Genomic DNA, 21,785 nt, shown 5'->3' on the forward strand with positions numbered 1-21,785 from the left:
TCAACATGGTAGATTTTCCTTCCACTCCTGCAATGGGTGAAGTAGTTCCTACATGTTCAAAACTCCAATTGGATGTATGATGTAACAACGCGAGTCATTACAACGCATGCAGTTACATCGCGGTCGTTACAACGACTGCGATGTTACTACGCTATGCCATTACAACGCAAGTCTTTACATCGACTTGCGCTAGATGGCGTGCTAAGATTAGAAAAGCGTAATTTACTATTCCAACTCCAGTCCACTTAACAGTAGGGAAGGTGTTGGGATAGTAAACTACACTATTTGTAATGTTAGCACGCCATCTAGCGCAAGTCGATGTAATGGCATGCGTTGTAAATCCACTTGCGTTGTAAAAGTTTAGTTGTAATGGTAGTGCATTGTAAAAGTTGCGTTGTAAAGGTTGTTTACCCTCCAATTAACCCTTACCACACATGTACTCTGAAATACAGCTCTGCAGTCTTCATGCAGTTGTGCAAGCGTCCATGCAGATCTCTCTTGCACCTGACAATACACAGTCTCCAGAAGCACACTCTTAGCACACAGGCAGCTGATTTTCCTGCACTCCCATGCTTACTATTCAGCACTGTGTGGTATTTCAGATAGCAGTGTGTAACGCTAACACATTCAACGTCACCAAGGCTCATTTCCTTTGCTCTAGTCTAATCAGTCACCCAGGTTCCACATGCTCATGGTCTCAAGTAGCTGTTAGGACATGTGCTCTTCTCTGCCTCTCTAAACTATAAGTAAAATGTGTCAGGCTATTACAGTAATTATCACTTGCTCTACCACAGTAGTAAATGTGCTTTGAAATTGCCAATCAAATATCGTTTTCTGCTTAGAATCACAACATGAGTCTGTCTGCACACAGGAATTGTTGTCAGAGATTTAATTCGTGTTGCTCTTGTTCTGTAAGACTTGCCCTTGCAGGAAAGGAGCAGCTTGTTTTCTTGAACTGTGATGGTTAGCATTCAGCAAAAATCAATATCTCACAAATGAGAGGCAAATGCTAACACATTTGAAATCAACATGGTAGATTTTCCTTCCACTCCTGCAATGGGTGAGGTAGTTCCTACATGTTCAAAACTCCATTTAACCCTTACCACACATGTACTCTTACATACATCTCTGCAGTCTTCATGCAGTTGTGCAAGCGTCCATGCAGATCTCTCTTGCACCTGACAATACACAGTCTCCAGAAGCACACTCTTAGCACACAGGCAGCTGATTTTCCTGCACTCCCATGCTTACTATTCAGCACTGTGTGGTATTTCAGATAGCAGTGTGTAACGCTGACACATTCAACGTCACCAAGGCTCATTTCCTTTGCTCTAGTCTAATCACTCACCCAGGATCCACATGCTCATGGTCTCAAGTAGCTGTTAGGACATGTGCTCTTTTCTGCCTCTCTGAACTATAAGGAAAATGTTTCAGGCTGTTACAGTAATTATCATTTGCTCTACCACAGTAGTAAATGTGCTTTGAAATTGCCAATCAAATATCGTTTTCTGCCTAGAATCACACCATGAGTCTGTCTGCACACAGGAATTGTTGTCAGAGATTTAATTTGTGTTGCTCTAGTTCTGTAAGACTTGCACTCACAGGAAAGGGGCAGCTTGTTTTGTTGAACTATGATGGTTAGCATTCAGCACAAATCAATATCTCACAAATGAGAGGCAAATGCTAACACATTTGAAATCAACATGGTAGATTCTCCTTCCACTCCTGCAATGGGCGAGGTAGTTCCTACATGTTCAAAACTCCAATTAACCCTTACCACACATGTACTCTTACATACATCTCTGCAGTCTTCATGCAGTTGTGCACGCGTCCATGCAGATCTTTCTTGCACCTGACAATACACAGTCTCCAGAAGCACGCTCTTAGCACACAGGCAGCTGATTTTCCTGCACTCCCATGCTTACTATTCAGCACTGTGTTGTATTTCAGATAGCAGTGTGTAACGCTAACACATTCAATGTCACCAAGGCTCATTTCCTTTGCTCTAGTTTAATCACTCACCCAGGTTCCACATGCTCATGGTCTCAAGTAGCTGTTAGGACATGTGCTCTTCTCTGCCTCTCTAAACTATAAGGAAAATGTGTCAGGCTGTTACAGTAATTATCACTTGCTCTACCACAGTAGTAAATGTGCTTTGAAATTGCCAATCAAATATCGTTTTCTGCCTAGAATCACAACATGAGTCTGTATGCACACAGGAATTGTTGTCAGAGATTTAATTTGTGTTGCTCTTGTTCCGTAAGACTTGCCCTCGCAGGAAAGGAACAGCTTGTTTTCTTGAACTGTGATGGTTAGCATTCAGCACAAATCAATATCTCACAAATGAGAGGCAAATGCTAACACATTTGAAATCAACATGGTAGATTTTCCTTCCACTCCTGCAATGGGTGAGGTAGTTACTACATGTTCAAAACTCCAATTAACCCTTACCACACATGTACTCTTACATACATCTCTGCAGTCTTCATGCAGTTGTGCAAGCGCCCATGCAGATCTCTCTTGCACCTGACAATATACAGTCTCCAGAAGCACACTCTTAGCACACAGGCAGCTGATTTTCCTGCACTCCCATGCTTACTATTCAGCACTGTGTGGTATTTCAGATAGCAGAGTGTAACGCTGACACATTCAATGTCACCAAGGCTCATTTCCTTTGCTCTAGTCTAATCACTCACACAGGTTCCACATGCTCATGGTCTCAAGTAGCTGTTAGGACATGTGCTCTTTTCTGCCTCTCTAAACGATAAGGAAAATGTGTCAGGCTGTTACAGTAATTATCACTTGCTCTACCACAGTAGTAAATGTGCTTTGAAATTGCCAATCAAATATCGTTTTCTGCCTAGAATCACACCATGAGTCTGTCTGCACACAGGAATTGTTGTCAGAGATCTAATTCGTGTTGCTCTTGTTCTGAAAGACTTGCACTCGCAGGAAAGGGGCAGCTTGTTTTCTTGAACTGTGATGGTTAGCATTCAGCACAAATCAATATCTCACAAATGAGAGTCAAATGCTAACACATTTGAAATCAACATGGTAGATTTTCCTTCCACTCCTGCAATGGGTGAGGTAGTTCCTACATGTTCAAAACTCCAATTAACCCTTACCACACATGTACTCTTACATACATCTCTGCAGTCTTCATGCAGTTGTGCAAGCGTCCATGCAGATCTCTCTTGCACCTGACAATACACAGTCTCCAGAAGCACGCTCTTAGCACACAGGCAGCTGATTTTCCTGCACTCCCATGCTTACTATTCAGCACTGTGTGGTATTTCAGATAGCAGTGTGTAACGCTAACACATTCAATGTCACCAAGGCTTATTTCCTTTGCTCTAGTTTAATCACTCACCCAGGTTCCACATGCTCATGGTCTGAAGTAGCTGTTAGGACATGTGCTCTTCTCTGCCTCTCTAAACTATAAGGAAAATGTGTCAGGCTGTTACAGTAATTATCACTTGCTCTACCACAGTAGTAAATGTGCTTTGAAATTGCCAATCAAATATCGTTTTCTGCCTAGAATCACAACATGAGTCTGTCTGCACACAGGAATTGTTGTCAGAGATTTAATTTGTGTTGCTCTTGTTCTGTAAGACTTGCCCTCGCAGGAAAGGAACAGCTTGTTTTCTTGAACTGTGATGGTTAGCATTCAGCACAAATCAATATCTCACAAATGAGAGGCAAATGCTAACACATTTGAAATCAACATGGTAGATTTTCCTTCCACTCCTGCAATGGGTGAGGTAGTTACTACATGTTCAAAACTCCAATTAACCCTTACCACACATGTACTCTTACATACATCTCTGCAGTCTTCATGCAGTTGTGCAAGCGCCCATGCAGATCTCTCTTGCACCTGACAATATACAGTCTCCAGAAGCACACTCTTAGCACACAGGCAGCTGATTTTCCTGCACTCCCATGCTTACTATTCAGCACTGTGTGGTATTTCAGATAGCAGTGTGTAACGCTGACACATTCAATGTCACCAAGGCTCATTTCCTTTGCTCTAGTCTAATCACTCACACAGGTTCCACATGCTCATGGTCTCAAGTAGCTGTTAGGACATGTGCTCTTTTCTGCCTCTCTAAACGATAAGGAAAATGTGTCAGGCTGTTACAGTAATTATCACTTGCTCTACCACAGTAGTAAATGTGCTTTGAAATTGCCAATCAAATATCGTTTTCTGCCTAGAATCACACCATGAGTCTGTCTGCACACAGGAATTGTTGTCAGAGATCTAATTCGTGTTGCTCTTGTTCTGAAAGACTTGCACTCGCAGGAAAGGGGCAGCTTGTTTTCTTGAACTGTGATGGTTAGCATTCAGCACAAATCAATATCTCACAAATGAGAGTCAAATGCTAACACATTTGAAATCAACATGGTAGATTTTCCTTCCACTCCTGCAATGGGTGAGGTAGTTCCTACATGTTCAAAACTCCAATTAACCCTTACCACACATGTACTCTTACATACATCTCTGCAGTCTTCATGCAGTTGTGCAAGTGTCCATGCAGATCTCTCTTGCACCTGACAATACACAGTCTCCAGAAGCGCACAGGCAGCTGATTTTCCTGCACTCCCATGCTTACTATTCAGCACTGTGTGGTATTTCAGATAGCAGTGTGTAACGCTAACACATTCAACGTCACCAAGGCTCATTTCCTTTGCTCTAGTCTAATCACTCACCCAGGTTCCACATGCTCATGGTCTCAAGTAGCTGTTAGGATATGTGCTCTTTTCTGCCTCTCTGAACTATAAGGAAAATGTTTCAGGCTGTTACAGTAATTATCATTTGCTCTACCACAGTAGTAAATGTGCTTTGAAATTGCCAATCAAATATCGTTTTCTGCCTAGAATCACACCATGAGTCTGTCTGCACACAGGAATTGTTGTCAGAGATTTAATTTGTGTTGCTCTTGTTCTGTAAGACTTGCACTCGCAGGAAAGGGGCAGCTTGTTTTCTTGAACTGCGATGGTTAGCATTCAGCACAAATCAATATCTCACAAATGAGAGGCAAATGCTAACACATTTGAAATCAACATGGTAGATTTTCCTTCCACTCCTGCAATGGGTGAGGTAGTTACTACATGTTCAAAACTCCAATTAACCCTTACCACACATGTACTCTTACATACATCTCTGCAGTCTTCATGCAGTTGTGCAAGCGTCCATGCAGATCTCTCTTGCACCTGACAATACACAGTCTCCAGAAGCACACTCTTAGCACACAGGCAGCTGATTTTCCTGCACTCCCATGCTTACTATTCAGCACTGTGTAGTATTTCAGATAGCAGTGTGTAACGCTAACACATTCAACGTCACCAAGGCTCATTTCCTTTGCTCTAGTCTAATCACTCACCCAGGTTCCACATGCTCATGGTCTCAAGTAGCTGTTAGGACATGTGCTCTTTTCTGCCTCTCTAAACTACAAGGAAAATGTGTCAGGCTGTTACAGTAATTATCACTTGCTCTACCACAGTAGTAAATGTGCTTTGAAATTGCCAATCAAATATCGTTTTCTGCCTAGAATCACACCATGAGTCTGTCTGCACACAGGAATTGTTGTCAGAGATTTAATTTGTGTTGCTCTAGTTCTGTAAGACTTGCACTCACAGGAAAGGGGCAGCTTGTTTTCTTGAACTGTGATGGTTAGTATTCAGCACAAATCAATATCTCACAAATGAGAGGCAAATGCTAACACATTTGAAATCAACATGGTAGATTCTCCTTCCACTCCTGCAATGGGTGAGGTAGTTCCTACATGTTCAAAACTCCAATTAACCCTTACCACACATGTACTCTTACATACATCTCTGCAGTCTTCATGCAGTTGTGCAAGCGTCCATGCAGATCTCTCTTGCACCTGACAATACACAGTCTCCAGAAGCACACTCTTAGCACACAGGCAGCTGATTTTCCTGCACTCCCATGCTTACTATTCAGCACTGTGTAGTATTTCAGATAGCAGTGTGTAACGCTAACACATTCAACGTCACCAAGGCTCATTTCCTTTGCTCTAGTCTAATCACTCACCCAGGTTCCACATGCTCATGGTCTCAAGTAGCTGTTAGGACATGTGCTCTTTTCTGCCTCTCTGAACTATAAGGAAAATGTGTCAGGCTGTTACAGTAATTATCATTTGCTCTACCACAGTAGTAAATGTGCTTTGAAATTGCCAATCAAATATCGTTTTCTGCCTAGATTCACACCATGAGTCTGTCTGCACACAGGAATTGTTGTCAGAGATTTAATTCGTGTTGCTCTTGTTCTGTAAGACTTGCACTCGCAGGAAAGGGGCAGCTTGTTTTCTTGAACTGTGATGGTTAGCATTCAGCACAAATCAATATCTCACAAATGAGAGGCAAATGCTAACACATTTGAAATCAACATGGTAGATTCTCCTTCCACTCCTGCAATGGGTGAGGTAGTTCCTACATGTTCAAAACTCCAATTAACCCTTACCACACATGTACTCTTACATACATCTCTGCAGTCTTCATGCAGTTGTGCAAGCGTCCATGCAGATCTCTCTTGCACCTGACAATACACAGTCTCCAGAAGCACACTCTTAGCACACAGGCAGCTGATTTTCCTGCACTCCCATGCTTACTATTCAGCACTGTGTAGTATTTCAGATAGCAGTGTGTAACGCTAACACATTCAACGTCACCAAGGCTCATTTCCTTTGCTCTAGTCTAATCACTCACCCAGGTTCCACATGCTCATGGTCTCAAGTAGCTGTTAGGACATGTGCTCTTTTCTGCCTCTCTGAACTATAAGGAAAATGTGTCAGGCTGTTACAGTAATTATCATTTGCTCTACCACAGTAGTAAATGTGCTTTGAAATTGCCAATCAAATATCGTTTTCTGCCTAGATTCACACCATGAGTCTGTCTGCACACAGGAATTGTTGTCAGAGATTTAATTCGTGTTGCTCTTGTTCTGTAAGACTTGCACTCGCAGGAAAGGGGCAGCTTGTTTTCTTGAACTGTGATGGTTAGCATTCAGCACAAATCAATATCTCACAAATGAGAGGCAAATGCTAACACATTTGAAATCAACATGGTAGATTTTCCTTCCACTCCTGCAATGGGTGATGTAGTTCCTACATGTTCAAAACTCCAATTAACCCTTATCACACATGTACTCTTACATACATCTCTGCAGTCTTCATGCAGTTGTGCAAGCGTCCATGCAGATCTCTCTTGCACCTAACAATACATAGTCTCCAGAAGCACACTCTTAGCACACTGGCAGCTGATTTTCCTGCACTCCCATGCTTACTATTCAGCACTGTGTGGTATTTCAGATAGCAGTGTGTAACGCTAACACATTCAACGTCACCAAGGCTCATTTCCTTTGCTCTAGTCTAATCACTCACCCAGGTTCCACATGCTCATGCTCTCAAGTAGCTGTTAGGACATGTGCTCTTTTCTGCCTCTCTAAACTATAAGTAAAATGTGTCAGGCTGTTACAGTAATTATCACTTGCTCTACCACAGTAGTAAATGTGCTTTGAAATTGCCAATCAAATATCGTTTTCTGCCTAGAATCACACCATGAGTCTGTCTGCACACAGGAATTGTTGTCAGAGATTTAATTTGTGTTGCTCTTGTTCTTTAAGACTTGCACTCGCTGGAAAGGGGCAGCTTGTTTTCTTGAACTGTGATGGTTAGCATTCAGCACAAATCAATATCTCACAAATGAGAGGCAAATGCTAACACATTTGAAATCAACATGGTAGATTTTCCTTCCACTCCTGCAATGGGTGAAGTAGTTCCTACATGTTCAAAACTCCAATTGGATGTATGATGTAACAACGCGAGTCATTACAACGCATGCAGTTACATCGCGGTCGTTACAACGACTGCGATGTTACTACGCTATGCCATTACAACGCAAGTCTTTACATCGACTTGCGCTAGATGGCGTGCTAAGATTAGAAAAGCGTAATTTACTATTCCAACTCCAGTCCACTTAACAGTAGGGAAGGTGTTGGGATAGTAAACTACACTATTTGTAATGTTAGCACGCCATCTAGCGCAAGTCGATGTAATGGCATGCGTTGTAAATCCACTTGCGTTGTAAAAGTTTAGTTGTAATGGTAGTGCATTGTAAAAGTTGCGTTGTAAAGGTTGTTTACCCTCCAATTAACCCTTACCACACATGTACTCTGAAATACAGCTCTGCAGTCTTCATGCAGTTGTGCAAGCGTCCATGCAGATCTCTCTTGCACCTGACAATACACAGTCTCCAGAAGCACACTCTTAGCACACAGGCAGCTGATTTTCCTGCACTCCCATGCTTACTATTCAGCACTGTGTGGTATTTCAGATAGCAGTGTGTAACGCTAACACATTCAACGTCACCAAGGCTCATTTCCTTTGCTCTAGTCTAATCAGTCACCCAGGTTCCACATGCTCATGGTCTCAAGTAGCTGTTAGGACATGTGCTCTTCTCTGCCTCTCTAAACTATAAGTAAAATGTGTCAGGCTATTACAGTAATTATCACTTGCTCTACCACAGTAGTAAATGTGCTTTGAAATTGCCAATCAAATATCGTTTTCTGCTTAGAATCACAACATGAGTCTGTCTGCACACAGGAATTGTTGTCAGAGATTTAATTCGTGTTGCTCTTGTTCTGTAAGACTTGCCCTTGCAGGAAAGGAGCAGCTTGTTTTCTTGAACTGTGATGGTTAGCATTCAGCAAAAATCAATATCTCACAAATGAGAGGCAAATGCTAACACATTTGAAATCAACATGGTAGATTTTCCTTCCACTCCTGCAATGGGTGAGGTAGTTCCTACATGTTCAAAACTCCATTTAACCCTTACCACACATGTACTCTTACATACATCTCTGCAGTCTTCATGCAGTTGTGCAAGCGTCCATGCAGATCTCTCTTGCACCTGACAATACACAGTCTCCAGAAGCACACTCTTAGCACACAGGCAGCTGATTTTCCTGCACTCCCATGCTTACTATTCAGCACTGTGTGGTATTTCAGATAGCAGTGTATAACGCTGACACATTCAACGTCACCAAGGCTCATTTCCTTTGCTCTAGTCTAATCACTCACCCAGGATCCACATGCTCATGGTCTCAAGTAGCTGTTAGGACATGTGCTCTTTTCTGCCTCTCTGAACTATAAGGAAAATGTTTCAGGCTGTTACAGTAATTATCATTTGCTCTACCACAGTAGTAAATGTGCTTTGAAATTGCCAATCAAATATCGTTTTCTGCCTAGAATCACACCATGAGTCTGTCTGCACACAGGAATTGTTGTCAGAGATTTAATTTGTGTTGCTCTAGTTCTGTAAGACTTGCACTCACAGGAAAGGGGCAGCTTGTTTTGTTGAACTATGATGGTTAGCATTCAGCACAAATCAATATCTCACAAATGAGAGGCAAATGCTAACACATTTGAAATCAACATGGTAGATTCTCCTTCCACTCCTGCAATGGGCGAGGTAGTTCCTACATGTTCAAAACTCCAATTAACCCTTACCACACATGTACTCTTACATACATCTCTGCAGTCTTCATGCAGTTGTGCACGCGTCCATGCAGATCTTTCTTGCACCTGACAATACACAGTCTCCAGAAGCACGCTCTTAGCACACAGGCAGCTGATTTTCCTGCACTCCCATGCTTACTATTCAGCACTGTGTTGTATTTCAGATAGCAGTGTGTAACGCTAACACATTCAATGTCACCAAGGCTCATTTCCTTTGCTCTAGTTTAATCACTCACCCAGGTTCCACATGCTCATGGTCTCAAGTAGCTGTTAGGACATGTGCTCTTCTCTGCCTCTCTAAACTATAAGGAAAATGTGTCAGGCTGTTACAGTAATTATCACTTGCTCTACCACAGTAGTAAATGTGCTTTGAAATTGCCAATCAAATATCGTTTTCTGCCTAGAATCACAACATGAGTCTGTATGCACACAGGAATTGTTGTCAGAGATTTAATTTGTGTTGCTCTTGTTCCGTAAGACTTGCCCTCGCAGGAAAGGAACAGCTTGTTTTCTTGAACTGTGATGGTTAGCATTCAGCACAAATCAATATCTCACAAATGAGAGGCAAATGCTAACACATTTGAAATCAACATGGTAGATTTTCCTTCCACTCCTGCAATGGGTGAGGTAGTTACTACATGTTCAAAACTCCAATTAACCCTTACCACACATGTACTCTTACATACATCTCTGCAGTCTTCATGCAGTTGTGCAAGCGCCCATGCAGATCTCTCTTGCACCTGACAATATACAGTCTCCAGAAGCACACTCTTAGCACACAGGCAGCTGATTTTCCTGCACTCCCATGCTTACTATTCAGCACTGTGTGGTATTTCAGATAGCAGAGTGTAACGCTGACACATTCAATGTCACCAAGGCTCATTTCCTTTGCTCTAGTCTAATCACTCACACAGGTTCCACATGCTCATGGTCTCAAGTAGCTGTTAGGACATGTGCTCTTTTCTGCCTCTCTAAACGATAAGGAAAATGTGTCAGGCTGTTACAGTAATTATCACTTGCTCTACCACAGTAGTAAATGTGCTTTGAAATTGCCAATCAAATATCGTTTTCTGCCTAGAATCACACCATGAGTCTGTCTGCACACAGGAATTGTTGTCAGAGATCTAATTCGTGTTGCTCTTGTTCTGAAAGACTTGCACTCGCAGGAAAGGGGCAGCTTGTTTTCTTGAACTGTGATGGTTAGCATTCAGCACAAATCAATATCTCACAAATGAGAGTCAAATGCTAACACATTTGAAATCAACATGGTAGATTTTCCTTCCACTCCTGCAATGGGTGAGGTAGTTCCTACATGTTCAAAACTCCAATTAACCCTTACCACACATGTACTCTTACATACATCTCTGCAGTCTTCATGCAGTTGTGCAAGTGTCCATGCAGATCTCTCTTGAACCTGACAATACACAGTCTCCAGAAGCGCACAGGCAGCTGATTTTCCTGCACTCCCATGCTTACTATTCAGCACTGTGTGGTATTTCAGATAGCAGTGTGTAACGCTAACACATTCAACGTCACCAAGGCTCATTTCCTTTGCTCTAGTCTAATCACTCACCCAGGTTCCACATGCTCATGGTCTCAAGTAGCTGTTAGGACATGTGCTCTTTTCTGCCTCTCTGAACTATAAGGAAAATGTTTCAGGCTGTTACAGTAATTATCATTTGCTCTACCACAGTAGTAAATGTGCTTTGAAATTGCCAATCAAATATCGTTTTCTGCCTAGAATCACACCATGAGTCTGTCTGCACACAGGAATTGTTGTCAGAGATTTAATTTGTGTTGCTCTAGTTCTGTAAGACTTGCACTCACAGGAAAGGAGCAGCTTGTTTTCTTGAACTATGATGGTTAGCATTCAGCACAAATCAATATCTCACAAATGAGAGGCAAATGCTAACACATTTGAAATCAACATGGTAGATTCTCCTTCCACTCCTGCAATGGGCGAGGTAGTTCCTACATGTTCAAAACTCCAATTAACCCTTACCACACATGTACTCTTACATACATCTCTGCAGTCTTCATGCAGTTGTGCAAGCGTCCATGCAGATCTTTCTTGCACCTGACAATACACAGTCTCCAGAAGCACGCTCTTAGCACACAGGCAGCTGATTTTCCTGCACTCCCATGCTTACTATTCAGCACTGTGTGGTATTTCAGATAGCAGTGTGTAACGCTGTTAGAAAAGGTAGACGGACCGGGAGGGTCGGCCGGGGTCAGGAGGAGAGGTCTCCGGGGAGAGCCGTCTCCAGCGATCGTACAGACAAGTAACTTCCCCCCCACAGACGGATACCACACACGGATAAGGTTCAGTGTTCTTTATAAGCACTTCTTAAGATACGGTTGAATGATACAAGGAGGTCTGGACTCAGGGGTCCCCTCGAGTAGAGTCTTGCCAGGTAGGAAAGGGGGTAGCGGGTCAGTCTGTTTACCAGTCAGGTAGTTCGGATGATATGATGAGCTCACAATCCTCGAGCTTGGGGGTTAGGTGGTACGGGCCGCGGCAGCGCCAGCAGGTCCCAGAAGGATGGACGATGTACGGTCCGCGGCAGCGCCAGCAGGTTCCGGTGATGACGGACGTTACAACGGGCCGTGGCAGCGCCAGCAGGTCCCAGGAAGATGGTCGAGGTACGGTCCGCGGCAGCGCCAGCAGGTCCCGGTGAAGATGGTTGTTACAACGGGCCGCGGCAGCGCCAGCAGGTCCCCGGAAGATGGTGATTGCAGAAGGCCGCGGCAGCGCCAGCCGGCAGGACGATGGATCACAAGAGCGGGCTATGGCAGCGCCAGTAGACCGTCCAGGCTGAGTTCACTCGGTGTCTCTCGACTCCAGGATACAACTGCCTTCCTGCTCCGGAGCTGCCCCAGTTATAGGGCTGGTGCCCTTTGATGTCCGGACCCTCGCACTTGGAGGTCGGAGGGTCCGGGATGAAGGTGTCCAGACACCCAGCAGGGGGTGGAGCCAGTGCCTGGGGGAGCTGGGGCGATCGGCACCTGGCGGGGGGAGAGCCCTTGACACCTCGTTCTCCCATTGACCTGTCAAGGGGTCCGCTCACCTCCTGGGTGGATGGTGGTGCCGGGATGTCGGGGCCGGCCAGGCCCGGGGTTGGGGTCGGGATGAGGCCACGCGGCCGCGTGGTGCAGGGCCCAAGATGGAGGCTTGGCTCGGTCGGGGAAGCCGGTGGGGCTGGACCCCGTGATGAGTAGTGGTCCGAGGGCAGACGATCCGTCGGGGGACGGGGTACAGGTGCTTGTCGCGGGGGTATGCCTGGTGGGCCGGAGCTCGGGCCCGGTCGTGCGGGGAGGGGGCAAGTCCTCTGGGTGGCCTGTCCAACATGCGTCCCCCCCAGCTGAAGGCAGGGAGAGTCACCCATCTCCTTGGGGACTCTCTTCGTCGAGGCGGAAAAAGCGGGACAGGCCATCCGCGTTGGCATGGTCTTGGCCTGGTCGGTGCTCCACGGTGAAGTCCATTGCCTGCAGGGAAATGGACCAGCGCAAGAGTTTTGGGTTCTCCCCCCGCATCTGCATCAGCCATTGCAGGGGTCGATGGTCTGTTTGTACCCGGAAGTGGGTACCGAAGAGATAGGGTCGGAGCTTTTTGAGGGCCCATACTACTGCGAATGCCTCCCTCTCGATGGTGCTCCAACGCTGCTCTCGGGCCAGGAGACGTCGACTGATGAAGGCCAACGGCTGGTCATGACCTTCGGGGTTCAACTGAGAGAGGACGGCCCCGATGCCGTGGTCGGAGGCGTCGGTTTGCACCACAAATTCCCGACTGTAATCGGGGGCCTGGAGCACGGGGGCGGTGCACAGGGCGGCCTTCAGCTTCTCGAAGGCCGCTTGACAATCAGGAGTCCAGGTAATCCGTTTCGGTTGGTTCTTGGACGTGAGACCCGTGAGGGGCCCCACGATGCTGCCGTAGTCCTTCACGAACCGCCGGTAGTAGCCGGTGAGCCCCAAGAAGGCTCGGACCTCGGTCTGGGTGACGGGGGGCTGCCAGGACTGGATGGCCGCAATCTTAAGTTGTAGGGGGGCCACCAGGCCGCTCCCCACTTGGTGCCCAAGGTAGGTCACAGACCCTTGGCCGATTTGGCACTTGCCGGCCTTAATGGTGAGGCCGGCCCGCTGGAGGGCGTGTAGAACCTCTTGGAGGTGACGGAGGTGGTCGGACCAGTGGCGGCTGTACACAGCTATATCGTCCAGGTAGGCAGCGCTGAACTCTTCGAGCCCCGCCAAGACCTGGTTCACAAGGCGTTGAAACGTGGCGGGGGCATTCTTCATGCCAAAGGGCATGACCTTGAATTGATAGTGGCCATCGGGGGTAGAGAAGGCTGACCGTTCCTGAGCCCTGGGTGTGAGGCCGATCTGCCAGTAGCCCGCCGTTAGGTCGAAGATACTAAGGTAGCGGGCGGCCCCCAGCCGGTCGATCAGCTCGTCTGCTCGGGGAATGGGGTGAGCGTCGGTCCGGGTGACAGCGTTCAAGCCCCGGTAGGCGACGCAGAATCTTAGTTCAGGTGCGGTGCCGGGGGCAGCGGCTTTGGGAACCAATACAACCGGACTGGCCCAGGGGCTGTCCGAGGGCTCGATGACCCTGATTGTGAGCATCTTGGCCACTTCTTCTTGTATGCAGGCCCGTACCCGATCTGGTACGCGGTAGGCCCGGTGTCGGACAGGGGGACTGTCCCCGGTGTCTACGTCGTGTAAACACCAAGGGGTGACCCCGGGGGTGAGGGAGAACAGGGCAGCGAACTGCAGCAGGAGGTTCCGGCAGTCCTGGCGTTGCTCCGAAGTGAGGGTGTCAGAGAGCCGGACCCCGTCCACGGAGCCGTCATTCTCTTGAGTTTTCAGGAGATCCGGGAGGGGTTCGGAGTCTTCCTCTGCCCCACTGTCTGTAGCCATCAAGAGGCTGAGTTCTGAGCGCACAAAGTGTGGTTTGAGTCTGTTGGTGTGGAGGACCCGAAGGGGGTTCCGGGAGGTCCCCATGTCGACGAGGTAAGTGACGGGGCTTTTGCGCTCGACCACTTTGAAGGGCCCCGTCCACTTATCTTGCAAGGCACATGGTTCGGTGGGGGACATCACCCATACTTGCTGACCCGGCTCGAATTCAACGGAGGAGGCATTGTGATCATACCACCTCTTCATGTCCTCCTGGCTGGCCTCGAGGTTCGCCTTGGCCATCTCCCTGAAGCGCCGTGTCTGGTTTCGTAGGGCCAGGAGGTATTTGAAGACGTCTGGGGGGGTCGTTAGGGGGGCCATCTCCCAACCTTCCTTGACTAGGCTGAGGGGCCCTCGCACAGGGTGCCCGTACAGGAGTTCAAAAGGGCTAAAACCGAGGGACTTCTGGGGAACTTCCCGGTAGGCGAAGAGGAGGCACGGGAGTAGTACATCCCACTGGCGATGGAGGGGCTCTTCCAATCCCCCAATCATCCCCTTGAGAGTGCGGTTAAAACGCTCCACTAGTCCGTTTCCTTGGGGGTGATAGGGGGTCGTGAATCTGTAGGTGACCCCGCATTGTTGCCAGAGGGACTTCATGTATTTGGATATGAAATTCGTGCCTCGGTCGCTGACGACTTCCCGGGGGAAGCCTACCCGGGAGAAGATCCCCATCAGGGCCCGGCCAACCACCGGAGCTGTCACGGTCCGTAGGGGCACCGCCTCGGGGTAGCGTGTGGCATGGTCCACTAGCACTAAGATGAACCTGTGTCCTTGTGCCGTGCGGGGGTCCAGAGGCCCCACAATGTCGATCCCCACCCTCTCGAACGGGGTGGTGACCACAGGGAAAGGTTGCAGGGGGGCTTTCAGCTTCCGACCACTCTTCCCGCTGGCTTGGCATGTGGGGCAAGATCGGCAGTGGTTCAGGACGTCATTCCTCATTTTTGGCCAGAAAAAGTGGGTCACCAGGCGACTGTACGTTTTGTCCTGGCCCAGGTGTCCAGCCAGGGGGACATCGTGGGCTAAGTTGAGCAGGAAGTCTCTGAAGCGGAGAGGTACCACCAGAACTCGACTGCCCCCCAGCTCGGCGATTCTTTGCTCGCTGTAGAGCAGGTCGTTATCCCAGTAGACCCAGTGAGTTCCGGTGGCGTCCCCTGCGTTTTGGGCGCTGGCTTGTTGGCGGAGTCCCTCGAGGGAGGGACAGGTCTTTTGTTCCTGGCGGAACTGTTCTTGGGTGGGCCCCCCCTCTTGACGCCACTGAGCCAGATCCGGAAGGTCCTGGGGTTGCGCGTCCTCTTCGGTTGTCGGGTCTGGGAGGCCAGTTTCGCCATTGTCCTCTACTGGGGCGACCGGGGGTGGAGGTGCTGGCCATTCGGGTTCTTCTGATCGGGGGGCGGCACGGGCGGCCATGGACCGGGTGGCTATGCAGGCCCAGTCCGGGAGGCCCAGCATCCCCAGGTGCTCTCTTCTCTCGACGGTGGCCCACGGGGAACTCTCGAGATCATTCCCCAGGAGGCAGTCCACGGGGGCATCGTCCCGGACCGTCACCTTCAGCAGGCCGGAGACCCCTCCCCATTCGAATGGAACGCAAGCCATCTTACACATACTCTCAGAGTTATCTGCCGAGCGGACGGGGCAGAGAATGTTCGGCAGGATCTGTTCGGGCTTCACCAGGTGACAGCGGACGGCCGTCACACTGGCGCCGGTGTCACGCAGGGCCTCGGCCCTCTGTCCATTAATGGTCACCCATTGACCGTATTTCTTGGTGTTGGCGGGTAGGGGAGCCCGCGGGACCATGTCCCTTCCCCCTAAGCATGCCAGGACCATGGCGGCCGGTTCCCACCCTTGCTGGTTCGGCTCGTACTCTTCGGGTTCCTCCGATAGTCGCTCTTCCCCCAGGGCGGCGGCCGCTACCTGGCGGGGCTTGGGCGTTTGGTTTAGCGGACAGCTCGGGTCATTGGCGTAGTGGCCTAGTCGCTGGCACCGGTGGCACGTGACGTTGGCTCGGAACCCAGGCCGCAACGGGGGGTTGCCCCGGCCGGCCGGAGGCGGGGTGCTGGCCACGGGGGTTGCTGGCAAGGTGTCTCTCCCTCGACCTTGGCCCCCTCCTCCTCCCCGAGGACGGTGCGGGCCTTGGCTGCTTCTGTTCTGGTCGTGTGGCCCTTTCCGGCCCACTCGGGTGCTTTCCCATCGGTCAGCTTCGGCGGCGAGCTGCCGGGGGTCAGTCAGCTTACTGTCGAGGAGGTGCTGCCTGAGCTCGACGAAACAGTTGTTTGATAGGTGCTCCCATACCATCAGGTTGAAGAGTTGTTCGTAGGTGGTGACCTGACTCCCCTTGATCCAACCCTCGAAGGCGCGGCTGAAATAGTTCACGTACTCTACCCAAGTTGTACCTGGGATCCGGGTGCAATCCCTGAACCTCTGGTGGTACATCTCGGGTGTGAGGCCGTAGCGGGTGAGGAGGGCAGCCTTCATGTGGTCGTAGGACGTCATTTGGTGATCTGGGAGCTGCAGTAGGGCATCACGACCCTCGTTGATGAACCTCCCCCAAAGTCCGGCTCCCCAATCACTCCGGTCGATCCGGTGGGAGGTCATGGCGATCTCATAAGCTTTAAACCACTGCTGTATGTCGTCTTCTCGGACATACTCGCGGACAACATCCTTGGGGATATGGACTTTTTTCTCAATTGGCCCCGGGGTGTGTGGTCGCTCCGGCACCCCCAGTTCCTTATTTTGTTTTCGCAGTTCTATCTCCGCTAGTTGGCGTTCGTGCTCGAGCGTTATTTTTTTCTCTTCCAGCTCTCTCTGTCTCTGTTTTTCCTCTCGTTCCTCTCGGAGCCGCATATGCTCGAGGTTGAGTTTCTGTTCCGCTAACTTGAGTTCCCCATCCATCTTGAGTCGTGCCATCTCTAACTCGTGTAATCTGACCCTGTCTCTTTCTCGGATTTCCTCCTGTGAGAGGCCCGTTCCCCGCTCCTCGGGAGCCGTGGCGTTCTCCTCCGGTGTGATGCTGTTTTGGTTGGAGGGTCCTGTGATCCCCGTTTCCGTCCATGACTCAAGGGCGCGCTTTAGTTCATCCTTGGTACTTAGGCCGGTGGTAGCAATGCCAAGTTCTATGCAAAATTGTTTCAGTTCGCGGTGGTTGTATTCTTCTAATTTCTCCATTTGGAACTTCTCGGTGGGGCTGCTATCTTTGGTCGACATCGTGCTTTGTCGTGGGTTGAGCTACTCTCTGTACGATTACGCGTTGATTCGGATCGCGCCGCTGGCCACCAATGTTAGAAAAGGTAGACGGACCGGGAGGGTCGGCCGGGGTCAGGAGGAGAGGTCTCCGGGGAGAGCCGTCTCCAGCGATCGTACAGACAAGTAACTTCCCCCCCACAGACGGATACCACACACGGATAAGGTTCAGTGTTCTTTATAAGCACTTCTTAAGATACGGTTGAATGATACAAGGAGGTCTGGACTCAGGGGTCCCCTCGAGTAGAGTCTTGCCAGGTAGGAAAGGGGGTAGCGGGTCAGTCTGTTTACCAGTCAGGTAGTTCGGATGATATGATGAGCTCACAATCCTCGAGCTTGGGGGTTAGGTGGTACGGGCCGCGGCAGCGCCAGCAGGTCCCAGAAGGATGGACGATGTACGGTCCGCGGCAGCGCCAGCAGGTTCCGGTGATGACGGACGTTACAACGGGCCGCGGCAGCGCCAGCAGGTCCCAGGAAGATGGTCGAGGTACGGTCCGCGGCAGCGCCAGCAGGTCCCGGTGAAGATGGTTGTTACAACGGGCCGCGGCAGCGCCAGCAGGTCCCCGGAAGATGGTGATTGCAGAAGGCCGCGGCAGCGCCAGCAGGCAGGACGATGGATCACAAGAGCGGGCTACGGCAGCGCCAGTAGACCGTCCAGGCTGAGTTCACTCGGTGTCTCTCGACTCCAGGATACAACTGCCTTCCTGCTCCGGAGCTGCCCCAGATATAGGGCTGGTGCCCTTTGATGTCCGGACCCTCGCACTTGGAGGTCGGAGGGTCCGGGATGAAGGTGTCCAGACACCCAGCAGGGGGTGGAGCCAGTGCCTGGGGGAGCTGGGGCGATCGGCACCTGGCGGGGGGAGAGCCCTTGACACCTCGTTCTCCCATTGACCTGTCAAGGGGTCCGCTCACCTCCTGGGTGGATGGTGGTGCCGGGATGTCGGGGCCGGCCAGGCCCGGGGTTGGGGTCGGGATGAGGCCACGCGGCCGCGTGGTGCAGGGCCCAAGATGGAGTTTTGGCTCGGTCGGGGAAGCCGGTGGGGCTGGACCCCGTGATGAGTAGTGGTCCGAGGGCAGACGATCCGTCGGGGGACGGGGTACAGGTGCTTGTCGCGGGGGTATGCCTGGTGGGCCGGAGCTCGGGCCCGGTCGTGCGGGGAGGGGGCAAGTCCTCTGGGTGGCCTGTCCAACAAACGCTAACACATTCAATGTCACCAAGGCTCATTTCCTTAGCTCTAGTTTAATCACTCACCCAGGTTCCACATGCTCATGGTCTCAAGTAGCTGTTAGGATATGTGCTCTTCTCTGCCTCTCTAAACTATAAGGAAAATGTGTCAGGCTGTTACAGTAATTATCACTTGCTCTACCACAGTAGTAAATGTGCTTTGAAATTGCCAATCAAATATCGTTTTCTGCCTAGAATCACAACATGAGTCTGTCTGCACACAGGAATTGTTGTCAGAGATTTAATTCGTGTTGCTCTTGTTCTGTAAGACTTGCCCTCGCAGGAAAGGAACAGCTTGTTTTCTTGAACTGTGATGGTTAGCATTCAGCACAAATCAATATCTCACAAATGAGAGGCAAATGCTAACACATTTGAAATCAACATGGTAGATTTTCCTTCCACTCCTGCAATGGGTGATGTAGTTCCTACATGTTCAAAACTCCAATTAACCCTTACCACACATGTACTCTTACATACATCTCTGCAGTCTTCATGCAGTTGTGCAAGCGTCCATGCAGATCTCTCTTGCACCTGGCAATACACAGTCTCCAGAAGCACACTCTTAGCACACAGGCAGCTGATTTTCCTGCACTCCCATGCTTACTATTCAGCACTGTGTGGTATTTCAGATAGCAGTGTGTAACTCTGACACATTCAATGTCACCAAGGCTCATTTCCTTTGCTCTAGTCTAATCACTCACCCAGGTTCCACATGCTCATTGTCTCAAGTAGCTGTTAGGACATGTGCTGTTTTCTGCCTCTCTAAACTATAAGGAAAATGTGTCAGGCTGTTACAGTAATTATCACTTGCTCTACCACAGTAGTAAATGTGCTTTGAAATTGCCAATCAAATATCGTTGTCTGCCTAGAATCACACCATGAGTCTGTCTGCACACAGGAATTGTTGTCAGAGATTTAATTCGTGTTGCTCTTGTTCTGTAAGACTTGCACTCGCAGGAAAGGGGCAGCTTGTTTTCTTGAACTGTGATGGTTAGCATTCAGAACAAATCAATATCTCACAAATGAGAGGCAAATGCTCACACATTTGAAATCAACATGGTAGATTTTCCTTCCACTCCTGCAATGGGTGAGGTAGTTCCTACATGTTCAAAACTCCAATTAACCCTTACCACACATGTACTCTTACATACATCTCTGCAGTCTTCATGCAGTTGTGCAAGCGCCCATGCAGATCTCTCTTGCACCTGACAATACACAGTCTCCAGAAGCACACTCTTAGCACACAGGCAGCTGATTTTCCTGCACTCCCATGCTTACTATTCAGCACTGTGTGGTATTTCAGATAGCAGTGTGTAACGCTGACACATTCAATGTCACCAAGGCTCATTTCCTTTGCTCTAGTCTAATCACTCACCCAGGTTCCACATGCTCATGGTCTCAAGTAGCTGTTAGGACATGTGCTCTTTTCTGCCTCTCTAAACTATAAGGAAAATGTGTCAGGCTGTTACAGTAATTATCACTTGCTCTACCACAGTAGTAAATGTGCTTTGAAATTGCCAATCAAATATAGTTTTCTGCCTAGAATCACACCATGAGTCTGTCTGCACACAGGAATTGTTGTCAGAGATCTAATTCGTGTTGCTCTTGTTCTGTAAGACTTGCACTCACAGGAAAGGGGCAGCTTGTTTTCTTGAACTGTGATGGTTAGCATTCAGCACAAATCAATATCTCACAAATGAGAGTCAAATGCTAACACATTTGAAATCAACATGGTAGATTTTCCTTCCACTCCTGCAATGGGTGAGGTAGTTCCTACATGTTCAAAACTCCAATTAACCCTTACCACACATGTACTCTTACATACATCTCTGCAGTCTTCATGCAGTTGTGCAAGCGTCCATGCAGATCTCTCTTGCACCTGACAATACACAGTCTCCAGAAGCACACAGGCAGCTGATTTTCCTGCACTCCCATGCTTACTATTCAGCACTGTGTGGTATTTCAGATAGCAGTGTGTAACTCTAACACATTCAACGTCACCAAGGCTCATTTCCTTTGCTCTAGTCTAATCACTCACCCAGGTTCCACATGCTCATGGTCTCAAGTAGCTGTTAGGACATGTGCTACTTTCTGCCTCTCTGAACTATAAGGAAAATGTTTCAGGCTGTTACAGTAATTATCATTTGTTCTACCACAGTAGTAAATGGGCTTTGAAATTGCCAATCAAATATCGTTTTCTGCCTAGAATCACACCATGAGTCTGTCTGCACACAGGAATTGTTGTCAGAGATTTAATTTGTGTTGCTCTTGTTCTGTAAGACTTGCACTCACAGGAAAGGGGCAGCTTGTTTTCTTGAACTGTGATGGTTAGCATTCAGCACAAATCAATATCTCACAAATGAGAGGCAAATGCTAACACATTTGAAATCAACATGGAAGATTTTCCTTCCACTCCTGCAATGGGTGAGGTAGTTCCTACATGTTCAAAACTCCAATTAACCCTTACCACACATGTACTCTTACATACATCTCTGCAGTCTTCATGCAGTTGTGCAAGCGTCCATGCAGATCTCTCTTGCACCTGACAATACACAGTCTCCAGAAGCACACTCTTAGCACACAGGCAGCTGATTTTCCTGCACTCCCATGCTTACTATTCAGCACTGTGTGGTATTTCAGATAGCAGTGTGTAACGCTGACACATTCAATGTCACCAAGGCTCATTTCCTTTGCTCTAGTCTAATCACTCACCCAGGTTCCACATGCTCATGGTCTCAAGTAGCTGTTAGGACATGTGCTCTATTCTGCCTCTCTAAACTATAAGGAAAATGTGTCAGGCTGTTACAGTAATTATCATTTGCTCTACCACAGTAGTA

Source organism: Triturus cristatus, chromosome 8 (genome assembly GCF_964204655.1).
Source record: "Triturus cristatus chromosome 8, aTriCri1.1, whole genome shotgun sequence".
Classification (NCBI taxonomy): Eukaryota; Metazoa; Chordata; class Amphibia; order Caudata; family Salamandridae; genus Triturus; species Triturus cristatus.